This window comes from Sinocyclocheilus rhinocerous, unplaced genomic scaffold (assembly GCF_001515625.1).
Source record: "Sinocyclocheilus rhinocerous isolate Xijiao unplaced genomic scaffold, SAMN03320098_v1.1 scaffold1899, whole genome shotgun sequence".
NCBI lineage: Eukaryota > Metazoa > Chordata > Actinopteri > Cypriniformes > Cyprinidae > Sinocyclocheilus > Sinocyclocheilus rhinocerous.
Window position 1 is genome coordinate 1,973 of NW_015660895.1, and position 9,906 is coordinate 11,878.

The 9,906-nt window shown below is 37.4% G+C and overlaps 1 protein-coding gene across 1 annotated transcript in view; it reads left to right on the forward strand.

Annotated features, from left to right (window-relative positions):
• The first annotated feature begins 2,854 nt into the window (after positions 1–2,854).
• The window catches only part of amotl1 (angiomotin like 1), a 50,662-nt gene continuing 43,610 nt past the window's right edge, over positions 2,855–9,906 (forward strand). The window contains exon 1 of the mRNA XM_016535629.1: positions 2,855–3,027. The gene's annotated coding sequence lies outside the window, so the exon portion shown is untranslated. The remainder of the gene's footprint in view (positions 3,028–9,906) is intronic.

Below are 9,906 nucleotides of genomic sequence, written 5' to 3' on the forward strand. Positions count from 1 at the left end.
ATGTTCAAATGACCAAATAATGTGGAATGTGCACACATAAACCCAAGGAGCAATGTATAATTATGGTCAAGGGTGGGAGCCCATTGAATTCTGAGACAGCTAAAAATGGCCACTGAGAGAAATGGAGTGATACACATTTAGTTTGGGATCTGTTTGTGTCATCTATAGTGTTGCCATTTGACAGTCGTTTTAGGATAAAATGTATGTGTTATGTTGTTATTACATATTACTGGCATTAGTTATTGAATAAAAATCTATTTTAATGAGCATATATCAAGGCTAAAGTAGTTTTTTTTCTTCTCTGTAATAATTTGCTGTTACAAGTGAAGTAATTCAAGTGCTATGCTATGCAATTATTAAGGGGTTTCAGGTGGTTGCTTGCCCAAGTGAAAAGTGCCACATTTATATGATATTCTGATTTCTAAATAAGTGTAAATTATTTTCTAAATAAGACCTACAAGGCAAAAATAACACTGTGATCATTTAGAAAAGCAATAATATATTTCAAAGAAAAAGAACACATCTTTTCTCTACAAGCAGGACAATTTATGATATTTAGATATTAACAATAGCACAATTGTATAGGAAGAGTAATAATATAATGCAGAGGTGGGACTTTCAAGTCACAAGCAAGTCTTCAAGTCATATCCCAAGTCCTCAAAGAGTTAAAGTTAATGAGATAATTAAGTGACTAATTAAATTATGATTGTGCATTAGTGATGAACACCTGCTGTTACTGAGAATTACAGAGGATCTGATGTTGATGTTTTATTGGTTAAAATGATGCCACCATCATGGAGATCAGTGTTTGCTTTAGTTGCGCTCTTGACCCTTGACTTCTTGTATTAGATCTCTCTCTGTAACACTGCTTGTGGTGTTATAAAGCAGTGAGTAGCTGTTTCCATGTGATGTCATAATTCTCAGATCTTGAATCCTATACTGAGTGTGGTCTCAGACCTTTGGATCCCACTGTATTTACTTTGATATCAGTGCCATCCAATGTAAAATTTGGGTCCTGAAGCAAAATTAGTTAAAAACCTCTGCTATAGACGTTTGAGAGTCAATGGGCACACTTTCACTGCCAACTCAGGAGAAACCATTCCATAACAATGTTCATTTAGTTCTTTAATAGAGTCAAAATTTCAGAAAGGGAACGAGCTGACAGACATAAAGCGAATATTATAATATCTATATTGATATAACACGTATGTGTATGTACAATTTTGCTGTTTTGTTGTTCTGCAAATGTGCATTTGCTGTGTTGTTATTGCTGTTGCTTTTCATGTGTTGGTGGAAACTGTTATAGGGTAACTACTTAATATTGCTCCAGACCTCTAATTTGAAATATTGCTCTTAAGAGTATGCAGTCTGTGTATGCACATGCTACGGCTGGCACTTTATTTAACATTTATTGAAATGTATATTTGCATGATGAAACATTGTTATCCGTGCACAGTAAAATCCTGAGTGTTAAATTAACACTGCTCGGAGCATATATGGTCCCACTCTAAAAGAGTGTTAAAGTAACACTGAAGCAGTGTTAAAGTTAATGAGATAATTATGTGATTAATTAAGTGCTGATTGAGAATTATTAGTGATGAACACCTGCTGTTAACAAGCAGAATCACTGAAGAAAAGAGAAACACAAGAGCTACAACTGACTTCAGACACAGCCTTAGATGAAATCAACTGAAATAAAAGAAGACATTAAATCTCTCACGATCTCAGCAGAAGATAATTAAACAAATCCACAAACAACATCACCAGCTTCATGCATTACTAACCAGTTAGGCTTTTTTTCTAGAGTATCTAAAACATAAGTTCTTTATTGACAATTAAGGTTTAGATTTTTTTTCTTTTTCAACTTACCGTTTTAGTGAATAGTGTTTGCTTTAGTTGCCTCTTGACCCTTTTCTTATTAAATATAAGATTCTTTTTGGCTGGTTTAATAGAGTTTATCAAGCACAAACGCTTATCTCCACAGTGGTGACTTCAAATTTTATTATTTTCAATAAATATTAATATCTAAACCTCTTTTAATTCTTAATAAGAAATTTTTAGACGCATGACAAAAAAGTCAAACTGGTTAGTAATGTTTGAAGTTGGTGATGCTGTTTGTGGAGATGATTAATCATCGTCTGCTGAGATCTTGAGAGATTTAATGTCTATTATTTCAGTTGATTTCATTTAAGGCTGTGACTAAAGTCAGTTGTAGTTCTTGTGTTTCTCTTTTCTTCAGTGATTCTGCTTGTTAACAGCAGGTGTTCATCACTAATGCTCAATCAGCACTTAATTAATCACATCATTGTCTCATTAACTTTAATGAGATACTGCTTCATTGTTACTTTAACACTCTTTTAGAGTGGGACCATATATGCTCCGAGCAGTGTTAATTTAACACTCGGGATTTTACTGTGTATGTGTGTGTTTATCTACTGATTAAAATTTGTTAAAATGCAGAAATTGTTCCAGTTAGGTTGCAGTATTTACTGTATAAAGAAAAGTATACAGGGTACATTTCTAAAACTATTTATATGTATATGTATATATGTCCCTATTTTGATAGCTAATTTCTGTATTCTTTATTATACGTAAAGGATGTTTGCATGGTTTATCTCTGACTTTTTTGTCTCCGTTCCTTTGTCTGTCTGTATTTGTGCCTCTGATTTTATGTTCCTCAACCCATGTCTCTTTCTCACACTCCCTTTTTTCCATTCCAAGGCCTTTGGAGTTTGCTGAACCAGCATGTCTAGGCAGAGGATGTGTGTGTAGACTTGGACTGGCATGTCAAGACAAGACACATGCACTGAGGCAAAATATTTTGCGTCGTTTTGGCGTCACAAATGCTGACACAAAAACATGTAATTCTGAGTAGTTCCAGCCCTCTATTCTTGATTGAAAAACATTTCATATTTTGAGGACAACTATCAAACACCTAAAGTAGTCTGCTGTATTTTGCCTGTATTTGCTAATATTGTCTGCAGCAGCTGCAACAACATTAGAAGTAACACGGGAACAACTGAAGAGGTAGGAAATCTTTTATAGTATATGAAGTTTTAAAAAACTTGCAGGGAAGGTACAGGCAATAAAGTGAGAGAGGCAAGCAAGAGAGGAGAGGAAAAGATTAAAGACTGTTTTTGAATGAATTCAAATTCTGCTTTTGTTTCTGGGACAAAAAGACTGAGATAGAGATACTTAACATTCGTCTATCTACAGTCTTGTATACAATGTAGGAAGCAGACATTGTTTTGAGAGTGACTTACCTTAGTAATATTTGATATTGCTTGTCAAATATTGAGGTGTTTTGAAAAAAATCGCATCATGACCACACCTTCACATTTGTGGAAGGCTGTTTGATATCTTTTTTAGAACATAAGTTGTTCCATGTTCCCACTCTGCTAGATTTAAATAACCAATAAAAAAGCCAATTCAGCTGCTTGAGGGGGTATAATCTTAATACATTCGCACACAATGCTCAGTTTTTAGTCATTTTGACTGTTTTTGGATCTCTGCTTAAAACACTTTAATTTAATTGATTTTGTTCTGTTTCATTTCTTGGCAATATCACATGATGATGTCTTGGAACAAAAATATTTATTGTTTTATTTTTTTATGTGTAAGAATGGTATACTCATTCAGTGGTCCAGTACCCTAATTCCCTGTTACATAAGGCCTAGATTTAGATGCAAATTTAAAGAATAAGTTAAGGGTTTAATTAGTCTTAAAGTGTTATGTTTTGATCCAATTTATAAAGCCAATACGAATACACTATAGTGACATTTCTTTCATGAAATGCAACACTGGTAAATGCAAAGATATTTGCATTGCATAGATTTTTCAGTCTAATAAAATTAAAGTTCCACAAAGGTGCCATTATCTTCACATGATAGGCTGATTAGTAACTCAATCCACAATAGGAATAACCCTTTTTAATCTGTTGATATAGATTAAAAATTTCTAGAGAATTGCATGATGGTGGCTAATCTGAGCAGCTGGCTGGAGGTGAAATTCTACTGCAATGCAATTTTGGCTATTTTTATTTTTTTTGTGTGTGTGAGTTCTGTCATGACAACTCTCTGAGAGACTGGCATGGTAATGGACACAGCAATGTTAAAGTACAGAGACTTGCCCAAACATCCAAAGACATGCTGCTGTGAACATGTAAGACATGTTGCTGCTGCACATATAACATTAATTACCCCCCAACAAAGAATGAAACATGAGAAACGAACAATTCAATCCAAAATATTCATGCTGCTGAGTGTAGGAAAACAAGCTGCTGTACTGGTAGACATGCATATATCTGCACAGATAGGATGAACATAAACAGCTATATATGGTGAACCCCGGTTGATGGTGAATACAAGTGCGAATGCTTATTTCACTTTAACCTGTTCTCATATCTGCATCTTAGTCGACATATCCTCATAGCAATTACATACAGACCGCTTGCTGCTGCATAAACACAATTGCATTTATGCTTAGTAATTCACTCCTGCATCAAATGCAAGACTGTTAAACATCACGCTTAGTTAAAAACGTATTATTATTTGCTCATTTAGAAAATAAGCAGACCATGCAATATGCACAGTGATATGGAATGACAGAGCGTTCACTTATCTTAGATGTTGATTTCAGATGCTTTCTGAAAGTGCGCTGCAACTACTACAGCAAACACTGGCCAAGTATTTCACTGTTGAGCAGCAAGCTCATTGGAAGTTGATGCAAAAGAATCGAGAAGGGTATAACTGCAGCCTGGAGAACTCCAAAACGGGGTGGGAGCTCCAAAATAGGGCGTGGCTTCCTCCCATTGACATACAGGCACATGACACGCATGCGCACTTTTTCCCCCAATCCACTTCAGGGCAAACTCCGCCCCACAGCTGATTCTAAAGATTTTATTGGTTGTGTCAATTAAAGTGTTGATTTCCTACACTATGCTACAAAAAATGCTAACCCCTAAACACCTGACCCTAACCTTAACCAGTGAAATTGACTGCACTGCGGGATTGGCGCTGAATAGCGTGGTAAAGAAAGATGCAGTTCAGGAGATAAACAGTTAATAAGATTATGCGATATGAGATCGTTCCGTAACTCCCCAACCGGACCTCACCGGACAATGGCACCTTTTTAGTTACACCCAGTGTCACTACCCCCTCCTACCCTACGAATTTCGAGCCCCGGGACGCCTCCGTTGCTTAGAACAAAGCGATAGAGTAAAATCTTTCCCCTGCGCTGCACTGGGACGGCTCGCGGAAGAGCTCGTGCGTGATTCCCGTTTATATCATTAAGCAGATGTTCAAACTCCAGTCCGAACAACACTGGCCACGAGCTTTGGGCTCTGCTCTCATGGAGAATATTTACTTATATAGCATATTTTATTTTAGATGAACTAGAAACTATAGGGCCTTTCGCACCGCTTTAGTTCCAGAGCTAAATGTACAGTACGAAAGTACTGGGACGATTTTGCGTGAACCATTTCCCAGTACCATTTAAAAGGTTGCATTCACACCGACAGTGTGTACTAGGAAGTGACGTAAGCCGGTCGACAGCGACGTCATTTCAATTGGCTGGAGCCAGAGCCAATGCTGAAAGTCTTTGCTTGAGGAGACCCCGCCCCATTTTGGAGGTTCTGCCCACTTTTGGAGTTCACGCCCCATTTTGGAGATCTCCGGTCTGCAGTTATATCTACTTGGAAGAATCAGCTGTGCCATGTAGATAATGATATGATTACAAGCAAATTGCATTAAGGACATATCAGCCATGCGCCATCTAGAGTTTCCTGACAGAACTTATATATCCACCCTCTCCAATAGCCTAGACCAGGGGTGCCCACACTCGGTCCTGGAGGGCCGGTGTCCTGCAGAGTTTAGCTCCAACCCTAATCAAACACACCTGAAGCAGCTAATCAAGGTCTTACTAGGCATACTAGAAACTTCCAAGCAGGTGTGTTGAGGCAAGCTGGAGCTAAACTCTGTAAGACACCGGCCCTCCAGGACCGAGTTTGGGCACCCCTGGCCTAGACAGATGAAGAATATGGAATATTGTTGTTACATGTCTTGTTGATGGCCTTCACGGTACTCCGTGGCAGATCTAATGTTTTAGAAATACTTTTCCTGATTGGTCTCTTTATGATGAGCCTTTATAAACTCTTTGTTGATTGAATAAAACTCGTTCTCGTTAAAATTCGTTGCTAGTTCTGAGTAAATCAGCATCACCAGAAGACTATAATTAGTTTTAATTATAGTTTGAATGTGATTCAACCTCTGGTTAATTCCGAACAGAGTATGATGTTGTTGTTGTGTTTTTTTTTACATAAATACAGGATACGAACACCCATACCTATTACCAATTGTTTATAAATAAGGCGTATGGTCTTATTTTGGTAACAAGCTTAGACAAGCTGAGAGGACTCTATAAATAATATATGAAGATTTTGTGGCTCAGATAAGGTCCAGTGTGTTTTATTTCTTTGCTCTTGGCTGACATGTGGCATTGCTATGGCCTGCTTTTGGCCCAGATCTGGCAAACAGAAGCGGTCCGCCCAAGTGCCATCATATGACAGCGACAATATGTTGCTATCTGGGATGGCCCCTTGCCTTGAAGTGGCGATCTGGCTTATATAAAGCATGAAAGTTGCCCCCTTATTGACACTTTATAAGCAGCCCCCCACCTCAGCGTGGCGGTCTGCTGTGTTCAGAGCACTAATCACTTCAGCTGCTCATCACCCATTAGGTCAGATGTGGAGTTCGCCACTTCCCTGTCAGCTGAAATGGCTGGTCAGACTGCATTGACACAGCTCGACCTGACTTCAAATGTATTATTCCACAAGCAATGTGATTCATTGCTTTTTTATAATTTGCTCAGCAGCCACTGGCCCTTCGTGCAAAGAGGTATAGTTACAACATTTATAAGTGTCGGGCTCACCGCTTTTTATCTCTCATGCTACTAAACAAACATGCTTACGGCAGCTGGATAAGCGCTGCCCATCTCTTGGGTGCTGTGTTTAAACCAGGTCCGATGGCATACATGTCATAACAGGGCAGCAGACATATCAACAGTTGTGAAATGACATCACACTCTGCAATGTCTACAATGTCCTACAATGCTGCAGTTTTACATTTAAGCTCTTTTAATTTATTTACAAGGTCACGCTGTGATGTATTGGCTTCATGTGCTACGAATTTGCAGGTTAGAGATTTATATCAAGATTAAGTAATTTTACCTAGCCAGAGAAATCAGGTTAGCTCTACACAGTAAAATCCCGAGTGTTAAATTAACACTGCTCGGAGCATATATGGTCCCACTCTAAAAGAGTGTTAAAGTAACACTGAAGCAGTGTTAAAGTTAATGAGATAATTATGTGATTAATTAAGTGCTGATTGACATAAACACAATTACATCAACCAGAGATAAACTAATGTTTAAAAGTCAAGGGTCAAGAGCCCAGCTAAAGCAAATGCTTATCTCCATAACGGTGACTTCAAATTTGATTATTTTCAATAAACATTAAGATCTAAATTATGAGGTTCCATTTGTGTCAAAAATGAGTCGACTGCTTTGTGCTTTGTACTATACATTTGTCTTTGTCTACAGTCAATGCCTACTTGTTCAGGTAAATCAGTATATGTAGGCGTGTATGTTGTCTGTTGACGTCGTCTTAACTAACTGTCATCTTGTTCTGTCATCCTAACTGTCGTCCTGTTCTGTCATCCTAACTGTCATCTTATTCTATCGTCCTAACTGTCATCTTGTTCGGTCATCCTAATTGTCGTCCTGTTCTGTCGTCCTAACTGTCATCTTATTCTGTTGTCCTTACTGTCGTCTTGTTCTGTCGTCCTAACTGTCGTCCTGTTCTGTTGTCCTAACTGTCGTCTTGTTCTGTCGTCCTAACTGTCATCTTATTCTGTTGTCCTTACTGTCGTCTTGTTCTGTCGTCCTAACTGTCGTCCTGTTCTGTCGTCCTAACTGTCATCTTATTCTGTTGTCCTTACTGTCGTCTTGTTCTGTCGTCCTAACTGTCATCTTATTCTGTCATCCTTACTGTCGTCCTAACTGTCATCTTATTCTGTCCTCTTTACCATCGTCTTGTTCTGTCGTTCTAACTGTCATCTTATTCTTAATGTCGTCTTGTTCTGTCATCATAACCAAAAATCAGCCACGGTAAAGTTAGTTTCACATTTCATATTCAACTAGGCTGCTTTAGGGACCATCTGCATATTTACCTCACAGTACAAAACAAAGTATAATAATTAATTCAAATTAATGTTTAGAAAGTAGTATGTTTCTAGATACTGACATGTGATGTTTTGGCAGTATCTCTCGTCATATAGGCCTATGTACAGTACACAATTATTTTCATAAAAATTACTGTACACAGTTTTTTTTGTAGGTTGTAGTACATTTGCAGTTACAAGACTGACTTATGATTTGTGAAATTTTGCTCATACCTCCTTTACTGTATGTACAGTACAAAAATATTTTTAGAAAAAATATAGTAATTTATCAATAGGTTTTTTTCATGTTCCAAAGGTTGTAGTACATTCCTAGTTATGAGACTGGCTTACTACAGGTGATATTTTGCCAATATCTCCTTTACTTTGTGCAGTACACAAATATATAAAAAAATTACTGTAATTTATCAAAAGGGTTTGTTTATGTTCCAAATGTTGTAGTACACTCTTAGTTACAAGACTGACTTACTACAGGTGAGATTTTGCCAATACCTCCCTTACTGTACATACAGTACACAAATATTCTTAGAAAAAAAACTACTGTAATTTACCAAAAGGGTTTGTTCATATTCTAATGCTTGTAATACAGTCCTAGTTGCAAGACTGACTTACTACAGGTGAGAGTTTGCCAATATCTCCCTTACTGTATGTACAGTACACAAATAGTTTTTAAAAAAACCTACAGTTATTCACTAAGAGGGTTTTATCATGTTCCAAAGGTTGTCTTATATTTAGTGAGTTTTGCTCACTAGTAATTTACCAATAGGTTTTTTTGTTTTGTTTCATGTTCCAAAGGTTGTACTACAGTATTTTTTATGAAAATAATTGTGTACTGTACATATATGACGGGAGGTATTGGCAAAATCTCACACGTAGTAAGTCAGTCTTGTATCTAGGAACATACTACAACCTTTGGAACATGAAAAAGCCTTTTTGGTGAATTACAGTAGTTTTTTTCTAAACATATTTGTGCACTGTACGTCCAGTAAAGCAGGTATTGGCAAAATTTCACCTGTAATAAGTCAGTCTTCTACAACCTACAACCTTTGTAACATGAAGGAAAAAAATACAGTAGCCTAATTTTTTCATGAAAATATTTGTGTACTGTACAGACTGTAAGGGAGATGTTGGAAGTATTGTCTAAGGCGAGACATCGGCAAAATATATTTAGTCAGTTTGCCACTAGGCATTTACTATAGTCCTGTGAACATTAATTTGAATGAATTATTGTACTTCGTTTTGTACTGTGAGGTAAATTTGCAGACGGTTCCTAAAGCAGCCTAGTCAAATATGAAATGTGAAACTAACTTTACCGCGCTGATTAACGTTATGATGACAGAACAAGACGACAGTACAGACGACAGAATAAGATGACAGTTAGAACGACAGAACAGGACGACAGTAAGGATGACAGAATAAGATTACAGTTAGGATGACAGAACAGGGCGACAGTTAGGACGACAGAATAAGATGACAGTTAGGACGACAGAACAGGACGACAGAATAGGATGACAGTTAGGATGACAGAATAAGATGACAGTTAGGACGACAGATTAGGACGACAGAATAAGATGACAGACAGAATGACAGAATAAGATGACAGTTAGGACGACACAACAGGATGACAGTTAGGACGACAGAACAGGACGACAGTTAGGACGACAGAATAAGA